At 48.4% G+C, this 23611-nt stretch overlaps 1 protein-coding gene across 1 annotated transcript in view; it reads left to right on the forward strand.

The window, feature by feature from the left end:
* Window positions 1-23611, forward strand: part of LOC126544724 (uncharacterized) — a 115596-nt gene that overhangs the window by 41441 nt on the left and 50544 nt on the right. The window contains exon 2 of the mRNA XM_050192181.3: window positions 15699-15727. The gene's annotated coding sequence lies outside the window, so the exon portion shown is untranslated. The remainder of the gene's footprint in view (window positions 1-15698; window positions 15728-23611) is intronic.

Genomic DNA, 23611 nt, shown 5'->3' on the forward strand with positions numbered 1-23611 from the left:
CACGATTCGCCTTTTCTCTCCTTCCGTCTGGATCGCCTCGAGGTTGGCACGGGAGAGGCACGTATGCCGCTCTCTTTCTCAGCCGTACGGGTACGCCTGCACGTGGCTGTAAACAAGCGACGACGGCCGGGCCGGCAATTGTATTGCGGGACCGCGTCTCTTATCTCCGAAATAAATGTTTCTCTCGCTGTCTCTATCTACCTCTCTCATATCTCCGAGCTAAACGGCTAACGCGGACACCGCTGTCGTCGGTGTTGTTAACTTGGATGGTGACTGAAGGTAGCCGCCACGCCAGATTGGCGATGAATCTGTTGTTGTAAGCGATATAGGCAGGGCACCTGATTCCCAGGTGCTTTGTTTTCGCAAGTGCTTTTAGACATTGGCGAGCCGCCTCCGCTGATAACGTGTCGAACATTGCGATTGGCTGGCCATCTGCTCCTTCGAAATTTTCTAGCGTACCTAGCTCTTTTCTTCATTACGTGGTGTTGGTTGGAATCGTTAATTGATGCTGGCTGCTCCTCCTGGAGGAGTGCTTGGAACACGACAAAATTAGAGAAGCTATAAGTCGCGCTACGAGCTATGGAAAAAAGGAAATTCGCAGTTTCGCCCGGAAAGCGAAGCATCGATTGCGATAGCAAATTAGTAGACGGCCATACGAAGTAAACATGGTGTCAGCGCGCACAGCAAGCATAAACACATCACACTGGATGACCGCCGACACTCGCTGTCAAAACGCTGGGGTGAGGAAACGCAGCAGCACCAGCGAGCGAAGTGACCTTCGTGCTGTCTATCGCTTCAACGCAAACTGAGCGTCAATAACACAGCACGCTCAAAGCTAAGAGCCGCCGAGGCATCTAGGCTCTGGTACCAACGCATATCGCTCAAGATACGGCCTGTGCGACCGCGTGCAGCCGCCACATGCGTAGTTGCAGCCGGAGTAGAACGCCGCCGCCCCCTTCCCCTCCCCCCGGTGCCGCGCGAAGTTGGGTGCCTCGCGCGCGACAGAAGACGGCGCGCTTCCTCTCCACGCTTTCTGCCCTCTCGCGCGGGCGAGATTAAGCCGCGATCGTCGGCTCCCCTCGCACTTTTTCACTGACACATACAGTGCAGGGCGCGCGGCGACGGTGCTATCGCCCTTGGACTTTATACGGAACGTCACGGCGACGGCAGAAACGCGCCTGGAGTGTCTATATAATTGCTATCGCAATAAAAGATACATATGGGCGTGACTTAACGGACAGGAAGATGGCGTTGTATACATTTAGAGATCATACGGGCGCAGGCGACATTCAATAACTGGGATTGTAAAGCAAAAAATGAATGTCGGCAATTTGTGTAATGCATAGAGCAACTTTTCCGGTTGTGTATTAAGAGTACAATTATTTCTACCCAACGGAAATAAATGCAGTTCAGGACGGTGGGAGATCAGGTTGTGTTAAGATGGGGAATTAATATAAGTTTGCGGGCACATAATGGAGTCGGGCTGACAAAAGGCAAGGGTAATTGGAAATCGCTGGAGAGGGCCTTTCGGTCCGGCAGTGCACATAAAATACGCTGCTGATAGGCGATTTTGATGTCGACGACGGAATGATGTGCGTGCGTATGTATGTGTATGCATTCTGGTATGTGTATTCACTAGTTGCGCAAGCTATTTACTTCTCGTATATGTAAAAGAGCCTTGTTCTGACCGTATTGTATATAATGAGGGCCAGTGTTTGCCTGGCTGCAACTGTTCCATTGTCACCGCAACTTATAGCCTTTGGTTGTGGGTCCAACCATTTTGCATACTTTGTATGTTTTGCGTGTGTACAAAAATAGAAAGGGGAAAATGAAAGCAATGAAGGGTATTTTTCTTTACGCATAGAAATGAGCAGGGAGGTTGTGTAAGACGCCGGCTGTTCATCTTGGTGGCTGGGAAGTTCTATAGAAGTCGAAATAGAGCAATGATTATAGTCTCGGCACTAGGAATACGCAATATTTTCGTGCGGAAAGCGTTCATATCTGATGATTATTTGTGCAAGTTCCTGCCACAGAAGGTTAACGAAACTGACGTCATCCTCTGGCACAAACTAATTCTCTACATGTCCACGGAACATTCTTGAAGCACAGGTTCTGGCTCTCACCTATACTTTGGTTCTGATCTTCATGATTGGTTTAAGCACGCAAGAACTGTTTGCGTCGTTGGCACCGCAACAACAGCGAATACCTAAACGTATCATTTAGTATCACGTGACGATAAGAACAAATAAAAAAAAATCGATGACGGTTTCTTGGGCCACTTATACAGCATCCTGCTTTGCTCAACGCGCATATCACGTGCTCACCGAGCACGGATAACACGAGGGTGTATGTATGTTGCCCGGGACAAGAATAACGTGGAGTAGCGCTTGCCTTGAGCGCGTTCGTGAGTGCCGAATTAGGCGTTGCGTTTTGTGTAAAAGGCGCGCACGAATATACGTACACTCGAGGCACCGGTCTCGCAGCTTTGATGCTACCGCGTATCTGACCACGTAGATCGTGTAACCGAAGCCGTGGGTTTGTGATCTGGCACTCGTCCAGGATCGTAAGCCACGCTTTTTCTGCGGTCGTAAAGCGCGAGGGAATTCCGGATCGGCGTGGTGTCGGCGCTATCGTAGTGTCCAAACAGCTATGTACTACGTGTTTGACGGTCCGCAGAAGCAGTTCTGCGTGCACACTGGTCTGCAGGTCCATGTCTTCCTCGCAAGGGCAGGGACATACGTGCGGCGTCTGTGCAATGTTATCTGGTGTATTTCTGTACAAGTTATCTGCTTGGGCGAGCCGATAAAATGCTTATGCTTGTACCCACTTAACGTTTTTTTTCTTTACTTAGCCGAACAAAGGCAGACTGTTATCCGTGCGCAAACAGCTGTGCCGGACGAGATCGCAAACAGATCACCCGGAAAAGCACGTGGCAAGATGACGCTTGAAGTTTGGACGGAGAAAGCAGCTTGAAGATCTTTCTCTCTCTCTCTCGCTCTTTCTCTCTGAGTAGCAGTGTGTGTAGGAACGGCAAAGAAAGGGCAATGCACTGCACCTATCCCAGAGTGCGCGTCGATACGAACGTCAAAAAACTGGAATGCGGAGCAGAACACAGAGATCAGATCCACCAGGTGTTTTATCATTCGTCAGTACTTGTATGTGTCTGTCTGTCTTCTGTTTTGTCCTGTTCCTGCATTGCAACCGGCACCGCAGCGTTACATAAACAATTACGGTTCATGTTTATGCAAGCAAGCAGACGTAATACAAATAGAGAAGACTACGTTGATACAACTTTTGAGCACTAACGTTTATCGTTTCTGCAGGGAAAATTGTTGTTGCCTTTTAAATATGACACGTACCCATGGGCGGGGATTGACCATGGTTCGTAGGTTCAGTGGAAACAATACGAAGTGGTACATCTCCCCTAACTTGGTTACCAATTAGAACTCGGACGAAAGGCTACGTATACAACTGAAAAGTGAACAGGCCCAATTTTGATGGAACAGCAAGAGAAAGTTCAGGCCAGTAAGAATTGCCTTTTTTGTGCTTGCGTGCGCATTTGCTCGTGCGGAATGCGGCACCTACGTGACGTCATGCGTTGTAGCTTGCCTACAGATATACGGACGAAAAAGAGATGAAGACGAAAAATAGCGCGTGTGCGTAATCATTGTGTGTCGAAGCACTCATAGATGCATCGTATTTTGTTTAATAACTGTCAGTTTGCAGAGTCGCGAAGTATTTCGAAGCCAAAAAATGATGGCTAATCCATGCCATCGTTCGTCGCTGTGAGTTACTCCGCACCCGTCATTCCCATGCTGGGGTGCTGCTATGGACATCGAATTCCGCCACGTTGTCGAATGCGCCATCTTGTCAGCTATGATTGGCCCAGAGGGCTGCTGCGACCTCTCTGATTGGCCGAAAATGCCCCCATTACAGAATTCCATAAGATTAGCATGTCTGGTCTTCTTTATCGGGACAGCGTCGAATTCCGCCATGTCGCTGAATTCGCCCTCTTGTCAGCTAAGACTGGTTCGTCACTAGGGACGCGTTGCGGTTTTTGCTCATTGGTTCAAAACACCAACATGGCGGAATCTGAGTCTGTCCCGAATTTTTCCGTAGGAAACCTTAAGGTGTTGCGCAAGCGGTCGTTCCTGCCCTGTCGACGCCTGCGTGTACGTGTATGTTGTGCTCGACAGGAGGGCATGCCTCGTCCGCCACACCGTTAAAAAATAAAGGTCGCATGCTCGAGCGTTTACGCCACATAACACCAGCGGGGACGATAGCCCCCTATATCTGGCGCCCACTGAGGCGGCGATTGAGATAACGAACTGCGGCGCGGCTCGCTTGACGGTGACTTCGCTGACCGGGTGTAGCTGGAATGCGGCGACGCGGCGTCGGCGCTGTGTTGTTGGCCCGTTTGCTGGAAACATGTATTGCTTATAGCTGGTGGTTCTCTTTGATCTCGTGCGTCTCGCCGCCGCTGCAACGGTGTTCTGCACAGTGTGAGCGCGTATGTGTGTTAGTGGCGGGCGACAAGCAAGCCTGGCAAGAGATATGATACTTGGCGTGGAAGGTTGGGGGAGCAGGTATAAAACGCCGTGCTTTGATCTCATTTGCCAGTGGTTGCACGCACTGCCGTTGTGTAGTCTGTATTGCAAGGCTATGCGGGAGGCGTGCGCGTGATGGCGCTAGAGTTGCTCCATGGCAGTTGATGGCCGGAGCTGGATCCATAGCGCGTTCGGGTGGTTATGGTGTAGCGAGTTGTTTCGTTTTCAGCATTTGTAAAACCAACTTTTCAGCGAGGCAGTTTACCAAGCTGCACGGTTTTCGCAAGTCAGGCCCTATTCGAGCAGCTATGACATGGGAAACGTAGGCGTGGCTCTCGTCATGCAGATGTGTACAATGTGCAAGCATGTGCAGGTAGGACTCGTCTTCATTTCAGCCGTGGCAAGGTGCCGCCGTTAGTCGGTCTTGCGAGCACTTCAGGGAAATCCTAAAGCTTCTCGCATTGAATGCATGACCTCCAAGATCTGGCGCCGTCAGATCTCGAAGTCTAAGTCGGCTAAGAGCTGGTGCGAGAATTTCACGGTGGCGTCACTGGCGTCACCAAGTCTTCATCTTTCGTGTCTTCCCTGTGGTATATCAATTCTTCATGCTCACGCCGACTACGGTCTTTTGTTCTTCTAAACGGGTAGTCTATAGGGATCTTGTTAGCAGTTGCGCGAAACGGTGGTCGACACCGAGTGCGATTTTTTTCAGTAGTTCGTACTTTGACATGCCCGGGAATTGTGCTCTGTCATGCGGGCCGTGAGTCAATCGACATCCGTCTTCTTTCCTGACGCGAGCGCCCTTTCTCTTGTGTTCTGCTGACAGCATATTTCTTTTCTCTCCTCGCAGCTTTATTTTTACTTGCCCATTTTTTTTCGCTTGCACGTACGTCAACAACAATAACGCTGTACATCCTGCGCAGCCGCACTGCCTTTTCGACGTCCGCTTTGCTTGACGCAGCACTGCGCGCGGCGCTTTGTTACCTTCGGCAGTCGTAAAGACGGCGATGACGTAATGGGGGTAAAGGAATAAGGATTGTTACAGAGGGACATGGGATGGCGACCATGATCGATTAAGCCTTCGTTAGTTGCGTCCGCGGCCTATGCTTGGTTCGGGAAGTGTCAGCGTTAAGGCTCCTGATTGAGTGCACGTGCGGTGTTGCGTCACTCGACGCACGCAGCGGAGCCCATGGCGCGATCAGCTGTTGAGCGCGAGGTCGTGCGTCCGACTTCCGGCAGCGGTGGCCGCATTTCCTATATAAGGACGGAATGCATAGACGCTCGTGTGTACTTAAACATCGGTCCATGTTAAAGAACCCCCCCTGGTGGTCAATATTACCAATATTACTCCGGAACACGCTCCACTATACGCCGTTCATTTAAAAACGGCTCCGTTGAGGCTTCCCGCTTCTAACATAAAAGATCGCTGCGCAGCTCACGCGAGCTACCGCGAGCTGCAGCTCTGCATTCGAGGGTTTTGTACCGCAGGCTTCGCGGAAATTCGGCTTTTTTCACTAATCTCGTGTCCCGCAAACCTTAATTTGATGCCGACAATGTAGGCTATGAGTATGGCGCAGCTACACTGTCACATAGTTTGCATGCATTGGCAGATTCAAAATAGAACCACTTAGGTATAGTGCACTGTAGCGGGGACATCGAATAACCAAGGGGCAGAAGAAAAGCTTGAAAAAGAAACGTATATCAAAACTAGAGAGCTCTTGTATGTATTTGCGTCTGTGCAGTAGGTATGTAGGCCCTTATTCTTGCCTTGGCCGCGCGAGAATCGCCACCTGTAACTGCGTGGTTTCCCTCCCCCGCTCGTGTATCTAGTGCTGACGGCGAGCACACACCGAGGCGCGCGTGCGGATTCTTTTTTAGCGCATAAACGAGATCAAGGCTGGTTGGGCTGGGTATAGGACTCGCCTCTCCTGCGCGGCCCACATTCGCGGCCGCCGCTGCCGCCGCCGTGCTATGCACTGTTCGTGCTGGCTGGCCTCAACGGGGTTTCGGGTTGACGCCTAGGGTAGTTTCGTACGTAGCTGCCGGCGCTGTTCTGGCTGCAGACCAGCGGGGGCTCTATGGGGACGAACAGAAAGCTCTGGTTGGTGGGGCTTGCGCAACACTCCCCTTTATACCGCGATGTGACCGATTCGTTTTTCGTATTGATTTAACAAGGTCGGAAGATGGGTCAGTTGGCACGTGGTTGAAGGTGAAGAATAAGCTAAAGAGCAACGTACGTAGGGATAGAAGACGACGGGACCAAGCTGGACTGCTAACTTGTTACCAATAACCAGCAAATAACCACCACTAAACAACAAGTAACCAAGAGCAACAGTATGACCAACGAATTGTTCGCCCAGCGTGGTGCCGTCGGCTTCTGTTGCTGTGGACGTTGTGTTTTTAGGGGGTTCTTCGCCTTCAGTTCATGTTGATTGATTGATTGATCGATGGATTTATTGATTGATTGAAAATTCAAGTTTAGGCCGACGACCAAAGGCGTGCATGCTTAAAGGTCATCGTCCCGACGTACCGTTAAGACAACTGTTATCAAATATTTCTAACTCTAATGTTCTACTCAAACAAGCATTGCAAAAAAGCAACATTAGCACACCTTTTAAGTGGGTACAAAGCTTCAGCACACACAATCCATATACGGCGATAACGTAAAGCAGTGCACCAGTAACGTCAGTACGTTCAAACTTTGTCCAGATGGTACACTGCATTCTGCCAGAGCACTTCAACTTGCAAAATGATCGAAAGTTAGGCTAGTTGATACGGTAACATGTTCTTGGATTGTAACGCGAAAGAACACGGATACAGACTAGAAGCAGACAGGAGGAGCGCCCGTCCTGTCTCCTTCTAGTCTGTGTCTTTCTCCAATCCACAATCATGACAATCCAAGATCATGCCACTTCAAGTTCTCGTGCCCTGTGATGACCAATAAACAGTAATGCATAAGAAAAAGTTATACTAAGGACACAAAATTGACAAATTCATACAATACGCATTCATATTATGCATGAATAACCGGCATGAAGCAAGCGCCTTGCAATGGACGGGCTGTTTCCCGCTTATCGTACAGTACCGCACTTATTGCACGCACGGACATCTTGCCGGCGTTTTGCAAGCGCCGCAGTAAGAGCGTATATCACTCAGCGTATAAGTTCGTATCGTAGCTTGGTTTCCTAGATCATAGTAATCGACACGTACAATGTACGCCAACTCACAGGAAGCCGCGCTCGCCGCAGCAACGGCGTATTATTGCTCGTTTCGCCGAAAGCGATCACCGAGCCACGAAGCGGACTCCGACGGTCGAAGAACAAATGCCTCATTTCCGCGAGCAGCCAAGCGGAAAGAGTTGCGCCCTGGGAGCCCAATAGGTGCTAGCTCGTTCTTACTCACCTTAAGTCTATAAATATATACTCCCGACCTGCGTTTTTAAGCCTAACAACGTTCAAGTGAAAGCAAATAGAAGAAAAAATTGGATCTGTTTTAGTAACTTAGCTTTCTGCAATACTGAGAATGCCGCTTGTACTGCGAGAGATGGCTTGGTTAGTCAGAAAAGACGCGAAAATTAGACAAACTGGTGGGGACGTCGTCGTGAACTACCCGCGCCACCCCGCCCATGACGTCATGGATTATGACGATTTGTGCTGGGGCCCATTTTCATTGTTTAGTGGTAAATGTGCGGCTTCATCGTATTCTGAAGGAGCCGAATACTGAACTTCAGAAAGTTTCGAGAACACTTTCTGCGCCACAACGGTTCAATATACGACAATATTCATCGTAATCTGCGACGTTGCACTGACATATAGTGATCCTGGCATACAGGTCCGAAATTGTAAAAAAAATTGAAATTTCGTTTTTTTTTTTCTGATAGTCAGTCTAGTATGCGCAATAAAAGAAAACTGCTCGTAGGACTACATCGGTCCAAACTCATTTGCTATTTCTCCCATTGTGCCTTTTAGAATGTAATTAGCAACATTGTTCTGTGTCTGCCCATACTTTCTTTCTTTTCATTTCTTTTTTTTTTACATCCCACGTCTCTCCTCTTTTCCACTTTTTATTATATCTGGTATATACTGTGATTTTTTGTGTATATTTTCCTTTGTAGAACAGACAGGCGTTGTGACCTTGCTGGTGGCATGGCACTCGTCGCCAGTAGAATCACCAGGTGATGTTGAACCCGTCAATCGGTCAAGGCTATACTTGTGAGGCCGCGATCACAGTATGACCAAAGCGAGGTTGATGCGGGCTCTTCAAAAACAAACAAAAAAGGCCTTGTAGAACCGAGCTTCTGTCCATACTTAGCACTGTTCTCCGATCCCGAACGGTCGCTTTTAATTGTTCGCGCCCCCTGTTTAAGGGGGGGGGGGGGGGTGCTGCTGTATGTTTGACTGTGGACGACGGCACCTTCGGGTGCGAAGGACGAACGTGGAGCTTGAAACGAAAACGGCCGCGGGCTCAGCTTCCGCTGGTCACGCACCGGCGTGTAATAATGGCTTCTCGTCGTATGCAGTATAGCGGACCCCTCCACCGCGCGGGCACACGCAACGGCGCTGTGGAGAACATCCAAGGACTGTGGCCTCACGACTTAGACAGAAGCGATCGGTTCCTTCGATGAAGCGGCATTGAAGAGCTTCAGTCACTCCGTTTTGCTGCGGTTTGTTTGTTTTTCGTTGCGCGGTTGGTCTTCGGTATACGCAAACGTTTTAGCTACATGGTTGAGTGATGCCTTGTACGGATATTTGGCTACGAGGATGCTCGGATGCGTGGCAGGTTCCGGATAGGTGGACGTTCCGGCAAGTCAATAACTTCAAAGGCGCGGTGAAAATTTTTCTGCATTTGTAGCTCCAACACGTTAGGTTATCTTTGTACTTCGAACGTTTTTTTAAAGCCCTGCACTGTGTACTTTCTGTATGTGTGTGTTTTGTTTTTCTTCGCTTTTCTTGATTTCATCCGCAACTTTAGATTCTGTTCTTGTACAACCATGCAACCCCCCCCCCCCCCCCCCTACTGTAAAGCACCAAAGGTCCTGAGGGTAAATAAATAAATGCAAACTGTGCGCTCCGTTTCACTAATTCTGTGCAGTGCAGAACACGGCAGGGCCTCGTGTCAGCCAGCCGGCAACAAGAGTCTGGCGTCGTGTTTCCGAAGAAAGAAACATGACTCAGCTATTGTGCTCTCATGATATTTCCATGAAGGTTCCATCCTTCCGGCGTAATATTCTGTTGCCTATGGGCCATGGACATGGATGCCACAGGATCTGCTCAAAATGGCGTTAACGCTGGATCAAACCTATGTGATAGCTGGGCCTACGGAGCTATCTTTAGTATTGCTAGGCTTAATGTGTACAGATGTCGTTTAGCCACCCATATACGTTATTTTCAGAACGCTGATATTTGACGTTCACCGACCGATATCACGCCTGACTCGCAACTCTGCGCACTCGTGCTGCTGCGCGCAGTGGATCAAATTTGTAAAGCTAGCATTCCTGCGAGGCAGTTTGTCCACCTAATGGTGGTGTAGTCATTGTTGTGAACAGTGTGTGCAAGCCTAGCTAAAAAGCACCTGTGCTTTTAAACAAAGAGGGCTGGGCTTGGACAAAGAGGGCTTTTAAACAAAGAGGGCTTGCAACCACAGTTTCGAAGGATTCTGCTTCCCCTGAAGGGGCCGGTTCTCGAGTTTGTCTAGAGTGCTGCAGGCCGCTGTTCTTTGTGCACTAAATCAAGACCAATCGCAGAGTCAGTTACTATAAATCAACCACGGAAAGAAATCCCGTAACGGTGCAAAAGCTTGTAGCAAACCAGAAGATGGTTTGTTACGACCTTCAACATACAGTGTTCGTCTGTGGCCGTTGCCGAAACGTCCCTCCACGCAGCGACCTCTAGCGGCCCCCACCGCGATCACGCATCGCTTCCCGCGCGAGCGTATGAGCACGGCACGTATCTTTACTGCGGGAATATCTTCGCGCTCCGCACCAGGGATTCCGCTTAGCCCCGGGCCTTTCTGTGGCTTTTGCGAACGATTGGCCGTAGGGTATAAAGTGGAAGTGCGCGGCACTTGTTGGCGGCGCGTGCTTATAAGCGCGTCGGCAATCGGCTGGCCTGCATCAGCGCCTCCGCCGTCCTTGGAGGAGGAAAGGGGGGGGGGGAGCTTGTAACCGACCGAGGCCGACGCTGGTTTCTTATCGGACCGTTCACCATTCGCGGGCTACGCTCTCGACGAGAAGCGTTTGCGTGCGACGTTGGAAATTGTGCCGCCAAATAGTACGATACCTCTGCTGTGTGTGTGTGTGTGTGTGTGTGTGTGTGTGTGTGTACGTTTCTTTGTCGGTATTGCTGAGCCGTCGCCAGTGTGTTCTGACAATTTATGGATAGTGCATAGATGTATAGAATGTTTACTTCCGGCGAAACCATGCAATCAGTCACGATGATAGTCCAGTCCGCATAATTTCTTGGCTTGTGTGCGTGGCTGGGCAGTCTCGGTTCAGATGCGCGCGACCCATACATTAGCATACATTGTGGACAATGGAAGAAAACAAAACGAGAATAAAATTGAGAAAGTTCGTATAATGTTCAAGTAATGATGATGTGACGGTCCACTGACCAAGTCAAAAATGAAAGTAGATACATTTGCGGCCCTTTGCAAGTTGTGTGACGAGGAAAACACTTTGCAACAATGAGTGTGCGACCAGGGACCGTAGAGTTTGGTACCTTTGTCATACACTGCTGTCAAGAAAGCCGTACGGCTATTTCCCACAGTGTTAATGGGTGACCATTGTCAGTGTGTATGCGAGTGTAGCAAGGTCTTTACCTCTTTCGTTCCCTCAAGTTTCACTTGGTCTGCGATACCTATTGCCTCTTCGCTATGTTACCTGACCAGACCCATTTTCGTTGAACCCTTGACTAATACGTCATATCTAATGCAAGTTCATGCTTTACCAAAGTTCGGCTGGTCTTAAGGTCAAGCCGAGTTGTCCGTTGCGCTTGGGCAAGTTTTTTTTTATTAGCCCAAATGACGTGCCTGTCAATTTCATGATTGAAACGATGGAGAAAAAAGAATATTTGCTGTTCGATTCTCGGAAACAAAGGCCAATCGGAGAAATTTTACTGCTACATGCATGTATTACTGACGCTGTTTGAATATTTCACTGCAGAAAGCTGGATCTATGCCGCAGAACTGACTATCGACAGTTTTGTGTCGATAAAATTCTCAATTGTTAATTACCTTTCGGGCTACACTACTTTGTCATTTAAGGTAACATTTCTCACGCGGGTGTCATTGTACCTTATTTACAAGCGCTAGTCGCACTGTTTCGTACAGAATAAATCGCAGATGCTCCTAGTTTGATGCGGTACCTGGCGAGCTTTATAGTGTAGACTCTTATTCCTAACGGAAAGAGCCGTGGCGCCGAATTTCGGACCCTCCAGGAGACTGGCGGTGCGATCGTTTGCTAATTACTCATTCCGCAGAAATAAAAAAAAGAAGATTCATTCCAGCAGCGGCCGTCGTAGCGTCGTTTTGAGTTCTACGGCACCAGTGCGTTAGAGCCGCTGGTTCGTCGTTGCTCTTGCAAAAGAAAAACTACACGCTAATGATTGTTGCTGCTAGCGCCCTCGCAAAAACCCATAAGGGCAACTTGGTTGTCGCGAATATAGTTCTTTGCGCCCTAGTTGGCATGAACGCCGCATGGTGGCGCCTCCGGTGTTGCTGCGCGTGTCAGCGCCTCCCCTTTTCTCGCATTTCGTAAACTTAATAAATTTAAGCACGCGCTAAATCTCTCTTTATATATTGCCTTATTACTGGCGAGCCACTCGGCAAAGCAATATTTCAACGCGGTATATTTAATCTCCGTATCTCTATGCAGCAATATTTTCAAAACGGTCTCGATGATGCATTCCTTTGGCTTTGGCCTGCTGTCGGTCCTGCAGCGCCGGTTTTATAAGCGCTTGCTTTGAAAGTGGTACTCGCATATTCTGGGAAATTTATCTGGTTACCTTATTGCATAGTTTCTTACAATTACATCGAACACGTGCTCTGCCACTGTCCTCAGTACAGCGCGCACCGGCTGTCACTAGCGACCACGTTGGCACGCCTTGACGACAGGCCACTTTCAGAACAGTCAGTTTTGGAATGCCGACGTGAACTGTCGTCGCAGCAAAAGTCGGTAAAGGCTTTGTTGACTTTTCTACGTGACAGTGGCCTATTAGAAAGACTATAATGACCCCATTTCATCCCTTTTCATATTTTTTTTCTCACGCTTTTATTTTTGTCACGCTCTTCTTTCCGTCTTTATTTCCCCTTTCCCTTCCCCTAGTGCAGGGTAGCAAACCGGAGGTTTTAAGTCTGGTTAACCTCCCTGCCTTTCTCTCATTTGCATATCTCTCTCTTCTTACAATTACTAGATGGAACTCTGACTTTGGTGTCGTTCGGCCGCCGTCTGATATACGGATTTGTCTGATATTCGCGCATGGGGCTTTCGACGTTCTTGTTGCTTCGTTTAGTGCGCTGTATCTGGGCCTAAATTGGACTAAATTTCAAAACAATATATGCTACTTCTTAATGCAGAAGGTAATGAGACTCTGCAACCTGCCGTGGTTGCTCAGTGGCTGTGGTGTTGGGCTGCTGAGCATGAGGTCGCGGGATCGAATCCCGGCCTCGGCGGCCGCATTTCTATCGAGGCGAAATGTAAAAACACCCGTGTACATAGATTTAGGTGCGCGTTTAATAACTCCAGGTGGGCGAAATTTCCGGAGTCCTCCACTACGGCGTGCCTCATAGTCACAAAGTGGTTTTGGCACGTACTCTGCAAGCACACATAATCGCTGCTAATTGCAGCGGAATGAGCGTCCGTGGCGGAATTTTTTCGACATCAGGCTTCTGCGCTAGAAGTCCTGTGTTTGAATCCTGCCGTCTAACGATTTTAATAACGGTTACTTGATAATTTATAACGCAGCACTTAAACATGATCACTTTTGCAAAAATGGTTTAACCATTTTTGCAAATGGTGAAGCCATTTAAAGCCAGGACGAAGATTTGGCAAATCCATGTACTACCCATGATTCCTGTACAAGGGATAGGAAGCCTTCTCAAGCTCTGTACTTCCGGGTCCTATTTGAGCTGGAAGTAAACTGATTCATTGATTCCCATGGTTGCTGAACTGCCCTGCTTGCAGATCCCGTAGACACCAGCGCCACAATTCCCTCTAGTAATTGATGATTGACCCTCTATGCCACGTGATCTTTTCTCCTTTTTTTTTTCTTTTTCGAAACGCAATTTTCCTTCAACGGCAGCGGCGCAATCGTGTAAGTGCACATATCGCTAGTGCAATTTCGCTGTCGACTTTCCGTGCGACCGCTTCTCGCACCCAATCCTGTCCAATCGTCGAGATGAAACACCACGTGACCACGTTGCACCCCCAGCACGCGAGCCATGCTGTTATGGAGTCCGTGCGCTAGAGCAGCGTGCGGCCGTTGCGATCTCGGCTACACCGACCGACGCGGGCGTGCAAGAACAACGCCCCACTTTTTTCTTCAGTAGATCCACCGATTAAAGTTCGTTTTTTTTTTCCGCGCTAGGCTGCGCGACGCACTGTTCTCGAGGTCAGACGACTTTATGCTCTTATCACCGTCTCAGAAGCAGCCCTCTCTCTATATATATATTCTAGTTTTGATTTGTTTTTGTTGTTTGCTGAGGCCTGTATTTTGTCTCATTGCATCTTAATGGTTCTTACTCCGAAATCAAACTTCTTGTGAAACAACGGCCTTGCTCACTCCGGCTCGCGTGCTATGCTCATTGTATTGGTTGCTAACGGCGCCTTTATTTTCTAATGTTCCTTTTTTTTTTCTCTTTTTTTTCGGCTTGTCGTATACCGGTTGTTCTTCAATCGTCATACCATTCCCGTGCATGCCTCCCCCTCTTTCTCGACTCTCCCCTTCTGTGTCTCTCCGGTATCAGATGTAAGCACGCAGAATATTTTATTCTATAAAAATGTAGGTTAGTAGTACTGTTCGTTCAGTTAGCGGTACTGTTCGTTCGTTTTTTTTCCTTTCGTAGGTATTTCTTTCACTCAAATGTTTTACTGCAACGATTGGATAACCTGTATTTTTTTCATTGCTCGAGTTTGCTGACACCCGGAGTGCCATGTCAGCCTATCTCTATAGCTACCTTCTCCAGCTGTAATTAAACGTTTAGATAGATGGATAGATAGATGGATGGATGGATGGATAGATAGATGGATGGATGGATGGATAGATAGATAGATAGATAGATAGATAGATAGATAGATAGATAGATAGATAGATAGATAGATAGATAGATAGATAGATAGATAGATAGATAGATAGATAGATAGATAGATAGATAGATAGATAGATAGATAGATAGATAGATAGATAGATAGATAGATAGATAGATAGATAGATAGATAGATAGATAGATAGATAGATAGATAGATAGATAGATAGATAGATAGATAGATAGATAGATAGATAGATAGATAGATAGATAGATAGATAGATAGATAGATAGATAGATAGATAGATAGATAGATAGATAGATAGATAGATAGATAGATAGATAGATAGATAGATAGATAGATAGATAGATAGATAGATAGATAGATAGATAGATAGATAGATAGATAGATAGATAGATAGATAGATAGATAGATAGATAGATAGATAGATAGATAGATAGATAGATAGATAGATAGATAGATAGATAGATAGATAGATAGATAGATAGATAGATAGATAGATAGATAGATAGATAGATAGATAGATAGATAGATAGATAGATAGATAGATAGATAGATAGATAGATAGATAGATAGATAGATAGATAGATAGATAGATAGATAGATAGATAGATAGATAGATAGATAGATAGATAGATAGATAGATAGATAGATTCCCTACAAGGTGTTGAAGTATTGAGCGCCATCTGCTTAGTATCCCATTCCCTATGGCGACTCGTACGTGTAGCCAAACAGCTTAGCATGTGTCAGTCTTTCTCCTTTGAGCAGGGCCTCGATGCGCACTGCTAGCTACATTTTGTACCCAATGTACGCGTGAGATATAGGCTGATGTTTACATTTTGAGCGAAGTTTGCCACTGAAGTGCTAACGATTGTTCTTTTTCTTTCCAGTTTCCCTGCTCGGAACACAGGATATACAGGTACGTGATGCAGCGCTTCTCATCCAGCATTAGGACTGGTTTCAGCTGTCTGCACGAATTCGTAGTTAAACGACCGCTCACAATTCCTCTGCAGCGGGAAGTTAATACAAAAATGGAATCTGTAAAAGGATTTCGTGGCATTGCTGTGGAAAGAAACCAGGTTTTTTGGTCTGAAATATGCAAGATATAATCCAGTGAAATTGTCAATGTATGCGGCATTTTACGCGAAAGTACAGATGTAGCCAGCCAGCGCACAATGAATGCGCGCAAGGATAAAACATCACAAGACAGACTAGGAAGTAAACCACAAACATTTGAGGCTTCTGTTTTTAGCGTCGTAAGGAAAACGCATACCTTCCATCTCCCTGTACGACGTCCCACATTTAACTAGTGTGACTATCGATAGTCAAACCTCGTTATAATGAAGCGGGATAATCAGAAAAATAATGGATATAACGAAATAAGCGACATTCCCCTTTATATCACCATAGAAATTAATAGTGCAGTGCCTGCAATAAGGTATGTACCGAAGCAATTGATATAACGAAGTAATTCTACATGGCTTTCCCTTCAACTTCGTTATAACGAGGTGTAACTGAATTTATTTATGCATTGACTCTGTGGTGCCTGTCAAAATGACATTTACGTCCTATAAGTCGGTATAACGTAAAACTATTGCTATCTATTTTTATTCCAAATCCGCCATTAGCCTTCTGCGTGATATGTCAGAATGGTTCGGGTCCAGCCCATATGGGCGTTCGCCACGCCTATATGGGCAGATCCCGTGCCATTTTGACCTATCTAGCAGGGCCAATGGCCGATTTGGAATAAAAACTGTTTGGAATAGTTTTACGTGTTGTACCGGCCCAGTACATACGAACACTCGGTCACTGTTCAATTTTTTTTCAGGTGGAAGTACGGGTTGATTTACTTATTGACTGATCGATGCTGTTGTATATTACGTAAAACAATGCAGTTACGACCTGTAGAGTGAATCAAACAGACGTGAACATTGGGTGATAGTGTCGTCTCCATTCACGTGAGAGTACGATTGATTGATTGATTGATTGATTGATTGATTGATTGATTGATTGATTGATTGATTGATTGATTGATTGATTGATTGATTGATTGATTGATTGATTGATTGATAGCGGTAGTGATATGGCTCAAAGCCATTTATGATCTGCTTGGTAAAGCAGTTCTGCGGAAACCCGCAGTCCAGTAGACATCAGCATCGCTGTTAGAGGCCGAGTGCACGGACCTTCCCGTAATGAGATGAGAGGGACAAGACGGGGTGGGGGAGGGGGGGAGGCGGTGACGCCTTGGTGGGATCGCAACCGCGGCTTTATGCGTCACCTTCGCGTTCCTCGTCTGGGGTGGGCGCGAAGCAACACGGCTGTCGGCCGGCCTTCCTGGGTCGCCGCGTCGGTCGTTGGCAGGCACTGCGCCGAAGGAGCTTGACAACAGGGGGAGACGGGGAACAGCTGAGGGTAGAGGGGAAGGGCGCGCCGGATATTGCCGGCGACTTGGCCGGAAGTGGCTCGTGACCGATAACAAAAGGCCTCGTCGCGGCATCCGCTGTGCTGTGCGCGCTTTGCCTCGATACGGAGCGGCGCGCGAGTCGGGTTTGTGTACACACGCGCAGACAAGGGGGCTGTACGTGGAAGTCCCTCGCACCCCTTTTCTCCTCCGACCTAGACGACTGCCTGTTGTTTGATCACGTGCGCGCGGGGCCTTCCGGCTCTCCTCGGCTTTCTCGATTCCTTACTGGCGATGGCCTCTCTTTTATCTGTTTACGCACGAGTTCGTCGCCTCGATGAAGTAGATTATGCAGATCCGACGCACGTATTGACATCGATGTGAAGCGGTTAATTAAATGCCATGCTACAGTTCATTTTCTACAACGGGTTTTCCAGCGAAGCGAGGAGTTCGGCACCTGCGCTGCAAATCAGTAAGTTGCGGTCCCTCCACTCCCCGTCACGTGACCGATGATTACACTTTCGGACATCAGCACACTTAACTCGGCAAGAAGCTGGCCGAGCCTACGCACACAAACACAACGAAAGAAGGCGTATGCAGTTTCGTTTTAATAAAGAAATCGTGCGTTTTAAAGCGTACATTTGTTATACTGTGGATGTTCAGGTACCGTTTCACTGCGTAATTCCGTACAGAGCCGGCCGCCTACACATATGTTCGGGTGTAGTACAGACGGGGCTGCAATAAGCAGATTCGTTATACGAGTGTTATCGGGCGTTCGAGCTATTCAGCGAAGCATCGTGCAGCCTCGGTCAGCTGAGTCCGCGAAGATTCGCTTGAAAATGTTGCTGCGCTTCGACGCTCCTTTCTTTTTAAATCTTTTTTCGTGTTAGCCCGTTCGAGGCCGACATGTGGCGCTAATGGCCTTCGTTGAAAGCGCTTTCTAAAATTTATTCTGTAAATAGAAAGTATTTCCTGGCGCGTGAATAAAGTTTCGCAAGACGGGCTTGAAAAATTACCGAAAGCGACCGGGAAGCGGCATGTTTCGCGAACGTTTGCCAGCGGCGCGCGCCCTTTCCGCGCGTAGCTGGTATGCGCTAGCGAGCGACGTGACGTAGACTGGCAAACAAAGGACTCAACGCTGCTCTCGCGGCCGATGCATAAGTGTGACTCTAATGTGTATAACCCGCGGTTTACCTCTTCCGTTGTGCGGTTCGGGCGTTCTGCCGGACTGTGTGTCGCGAAACTGGTATTTTGCGAGAGATGGAATGGGAGCGGGGGCCAGGGCTTGTCTGCACTAATGTTTGAATTATAACGCGCAGCGTCGCGCGTGTCCTGTCTATCGTTACCTCGTTCCTTGCCCCCGTCCTGTCGCGCTGCCTAAATCGAACTTAAGTTCACCCCAACTCGCTCACATGTGTGCCGTTTCGAAATTTAGACTACTCGTTCCACCTGTTAGGATAATAGAGTATATTTGTGCGTCGCGTTGCGCTTTTTGTCGTTACCTCTACCGCCCCCCCCCCCCTCCCCCAATTGCGCAAGCAGCGCATGTGCAGTAAACCCCGCGCATGCTCAGTCGGTGACATTTGTTAACGACAGAGAACGGTGACGCTATGCAAAAAAAAAAAAAAAAATATTCTTGTTCGATGATTCGCGATTCACTGCAATCTCTAGTACACTGAGTTTAGAAGGAAATCTACACGGAAGAATAAAAATGTAACGGAGCGCGTACGGCATGCATTAGGGGGTCACGACCGACATCCTACACCGCTGTCGTTGAAAAAGAGATCTGTACAATCGTCGCATTGCATGTTAACAAAGAGGCTCGAGAGGTTGAGGAGGCGCGAAAGGAGCGATGGAACGACAAAGTGGGAAGCGGTGCCGTTAGGAGATGGGAAGACAGTGGTGTAGACTAGAGCAAAGTGGGGGCAGCCGACATTCTAGTCGACATTACGAAGAAAAAAACGGGAGCTGGTTGTCCATTTAGAGTTTCAGAGTGGGCGCCAGAAGAAAAGCGAGGACGGCAGAGAACTGTTGGGTGTGATGAAATTACAGGGAATTTGCAGGCATATCGCGGGTGTCACCTGGCTCCAGACTGCGGTAATTGGAGATTGCTGGGACGGAGGCCTTCGTTCTGCAATGGACCTAATGACAGTTAAGGTGCTGTAGTGGAATAGTTAAGGCAAAAAAAAAAAAACAGTCGGGGGGGGGGGGGGATGTCTTCGTTACCTAGCAACGCGGCTTCTCTTCGTGATTCATCGCGTCACTTCCTGCATGCCATGCAGCTGCTTGCGAGTACGTGCGCGCGCACTGCTTTTGTTTTTCCTATCCCTGCGCCCGTGGTCGGTTTATACTTTTCCTTCCCTCGCCCTCGCCATTGTTTTTCTCCCTCTTTATACTTTAGTTTGCGGTTGCGAACGAAAACAGCTGGCGACAGCTGCAGTCTCGGCGGAATATAGCCCGCCTAACAACAACGTAACCATGTATATATTTGCGCGCCAGACCAACAGACGCAATTATTATTGGGCGAGGCTTACTGCTGACGTTCGGTGCTGGCTTATTTGGAAAAAGCTGCGCGATTGACGAATTGTATTTGCTTCGTTCTTGCGTGAAAGCACGAGAGAAAGGTTAGATCGGAACATTGTAAATGACGGGCTCTATGCTTATTTTGGGAAGGCGAGATAGGCTTAAGTATAACTCAGCGTGAATGCTTCGAGTGTAAATATTTGCCACTGACTTTAAAGGGACACTAACCCCCGTATTCTCAAACGATCATTCGACTCCGAAGCTCCTGCTATGCATATAACTACGAGCTGAGCATAGAACGGCGCCGCTCGACTGCTGAAGATGCCACACTTCTTAGTTGCCGTGAATGATCGTCCATGGCCTCCGAGATTACCTCCGCGCGCGGGGGTGATCTCGGACGCCATGGACCGTCAAGCGCAATTACCATTTCTACCGAGTGGTGGCGTGGTGGTATATTTCTACTGTCTCGGAACGCGTTCTTATAAAGGGAAGTGCACGCCAAGTAAGAAGCACGTGCTTGCTGCAGTAAAGCTAGGGAAACGATGGAACGTATTTTATTAAAATGAGAAGATATCTGCACAGCGGTCGGTTTAGGCTGCGCTGGCCTCCTTGAAGCCCTTGAGTATTCGCAATAGGGATTGGTAAAGGGTGATTAAAGGCTTAGTGGCAGAAAAGTACGGAGACCGCAAATAACGGAGGCGTACAAAAACAAAGTTCCCAAGAGTGCTCAAGAAAGACTGATGCTGGAAATTATCTGTGTATGTGAGTTTTTTAAAGATATGTAGCACATTAAGCGAAATAAGAACAAGAGCGTGGTGGCACGACCCACAGTCCCTTTCTCAATGGAGACGCTCATAGCGTCCATCCATCCATCCATTAAGTCCAGGTGGAGTGTTGAGCTCAGGACCGTTTACAATACGGGGGTAAATCAGTTTGGACTGGTACTCGCTCAAAAGTATGTTGCCATACTTTCGTTCATTTGACAGGTTTACTATTTCTCCACCAAAATAAACGTAAACATCGTTTTGCTTTGGTTTTAGCTTCGCGTCGGCACCGTTACTGTAACATCACAAATGTAAGCATTTTTCTCATAGTTTTGGCAATCTTTTAAGACAATGTAACTTGCAACGCCAAGCGTTCGAGTCTTTTAGAGTGCAGTGCAGTCCTGCTCTACCGGTTAAACATATTAAGTGGACGCGAATATACGCCGTCACATACGTGACGTCGCAGCGAGTTGATTCGGGAACTTCGGGTTGGCGTAGCCACCCGCCTTCGGTATCGGCGTGTTTTCTGTTTCACCGACGTTTCCGTTATAAAAACAGTTGCTACCGGTTTGCTGTTTCAGAGACCGGGTTTTTAGCGCTGCTTCTCGATCGCTCTTTCAGTGCATCTTGGCATGATCACGCCCCTCCGTTGTCTCTAGGTGGCTATGACGTTAGGCTGCTTGCTCATCACGAGGTCGCTGGTTCGAATCCCGATCGAGGCGGCCGAGTACCAGTTGAGCTGGAATGCAGAAACCTTCGCGCGCCTACATTTCGGCGCACGTTAAAGAGGACTCCAGGTGGTCCAAATTAATCCGCACCCTTCTACTACCGCGTCGCGTCGCATTCAGGAACGTTGAACAGCACCGTTTTGCTTTAAATTTGCAAACACCGGAAAGCCATGTGACCCGTTTTTCGCTATGCCTAATTTACGCCATGATTGCCGCGCAGTGCGAAACAGAATGCGCTGGCGCACGTGGGGCTTGCTTCGGGCGCATTTTGTAAATATAGCGTTCTTCTTCATCATCATCATCATATTATTATTATTATTATTATTATTATTATTATTATTATTATTATTATTATTATTATTATTAGAGGTTGGCGCCTTTAGGCGGCACCGCACACTTCGCGCCGCTTGGCAAAGAAAAATAATTGTCACGAAGTTTGTAACAAAATGTGGCACAAACGTATGCCGAGAAACATTCAGTAAATATCACAAGTTCTGTGCGCGAGTCCAGGGACCCACGGAAGCGTGAACGTGTACACAGCCGCATACGTAAAACGCGTGTGCTTCGTGTTGTCCGAGGACACGCAACGTAGTTCACGGACGAGTACACAGACCGTAGGTGTACCAATTCGTAACGCACCACATGAGCGTCTAACAACCTAACGACCGTAGACTTACATCATACACATACCTTTCAGCAGACGCTGAAACTTAACGTAGGCTTAAGATACATGGCGTTTTCGAGGAAAACTTTTAAAGCGACAACCGCTTTCCTCTTAAGCCCTGTGCTAATTCGCAAACTGTTGCAAATGCGCTCGGCGTCGTCGACGCCTCTCTCTCTCTCTCTCTCTCTCTCGAGTCGGCAACCGGTGCGACACATTCCGGCGTTGGCGGCCTCGACAGGGGCTGCAAGCTACGAGTCGCGGTGCACGAAACTTCCTCGCACGGCCAACGCCCGCGATGCCCACGTATTCCCTCGGACCGGGCGCAAAAGAGACTCGCGCTTTTGCGGAGCACGACGGGAATACAGGAGGGCAAGGAAGCCCCCTGTGCTTCGTGTCCTGCGCATCGCAGTACTGGCGTTGCTTGTCCACTGCGAGCAGCTCTCGTCGTCCAGGGCCTCCCGAGTGCCAAAGTTCCTCGCACATATGACTGCGCACACGTACTCTCTCTCTCTCTCTCTCTCTCTCTCTCTTTGTTTCTCTTTCCCGGAGACGTGCACTCACGCGCGCACACGCATGCAGGCAAAGCACACGCAAGCACATGTAAGCAAACATACGCGCACACCCCCCTCGCTCACTGCACGAAGCACGCGCAGGCACATATGCGCGCGCGTTCTTCCCCCTCAAACGAGCGTGCGACAGGCACGCACACACATGCACACACGAGCTATCCTGCGCATGCGCATGCCCAAACTACGACTATCTCCGAAACGCACTCGCAACGTGAACACTCTCGCGCATGCGCGCAAACAAACTGTTTCTGAGACGCACGATAGATAAACACACGCACCGCTGCTCGCCGTGCATCTGTGTCAGTGAGAAAGAGACAGCAGGGTGAGGGTATATCTGCCCCCTTCTTTATCAGGGCGCGGCGAGTGCATCTGGGGGCATCAGAGGAGCGGCGCGAAATCGTGATGTCCTCAAGCCCCGACTCGACCTTTGGTGCCTCCCCCGTGGCCGAAGGGCGAACGCCCTGTAACTGTCGCCAAGTGCATCGTGGCGTGCAAACGTTTAGACGCGGAGTTGGGGGCGCGTCCGCTGTAAACCGCGTGATGTTGGCAAAAAAAAAAAAAAAAAAAAAAACTGTACGAGGAGTGTGAAGTCGACGTTCCTGTTTAAGTATTCGTCCATTCTCGGTGCCTGCGAGTACGGAATTCCGCACACTCTCGCGGGTCACTACAAACCAGTGCGCTCGCGGCTTGCCGTGAGGTTAACCCGTCTATACGCGACTGGTACGGCGTGGGTCGGTAGAAGGAACTTTACAAGGAGAAAGGTGGGAGATGAGGTTCGCCTACATATCGGTGTTGCGACTCTGTCCTGGTATACTCAAACATGGTTTGGCGAAACATGGTAGGGAAATGAAGGTGGCACGGTGAAGATGACGTTGATAGTTGCTGCCCAGTCTACTATACTTCTATGCAACGTGGACGCTTCACGGCATAAAGGAACGGGCAACGTTGCACGCAGTCTGTACACCCTCCTCGGTTGTCGACCGAGCAGCAATCGCACGTTCGTTCCTCATGTTGCGTAATAACAAAACCCACGCATAAAATTGCATGATAGTCTGGCTACAGCCACTGTAGTCTGGCTGTTCCTCCGGTATGACCATTGCAGCAAGAGAAGTAGCGCCACCAAACGGCATACAGTAACGAAGGGGACACAGACA

The sequence above is a fragment of the Dermacentor andersoni genome, chromosome 10, assembly GCF_023375885.2.
Source record: "Dermacentor andersoni chromosome 10, qqDerAnde1_hic_scaffold, whole genome shotgun sequence".
NCBI lineage: Eukaryota > Metazoa > Arthropoda > Arachnida > Ixodida > Ixodidae > Dermacentor > Dermacentor andersoni.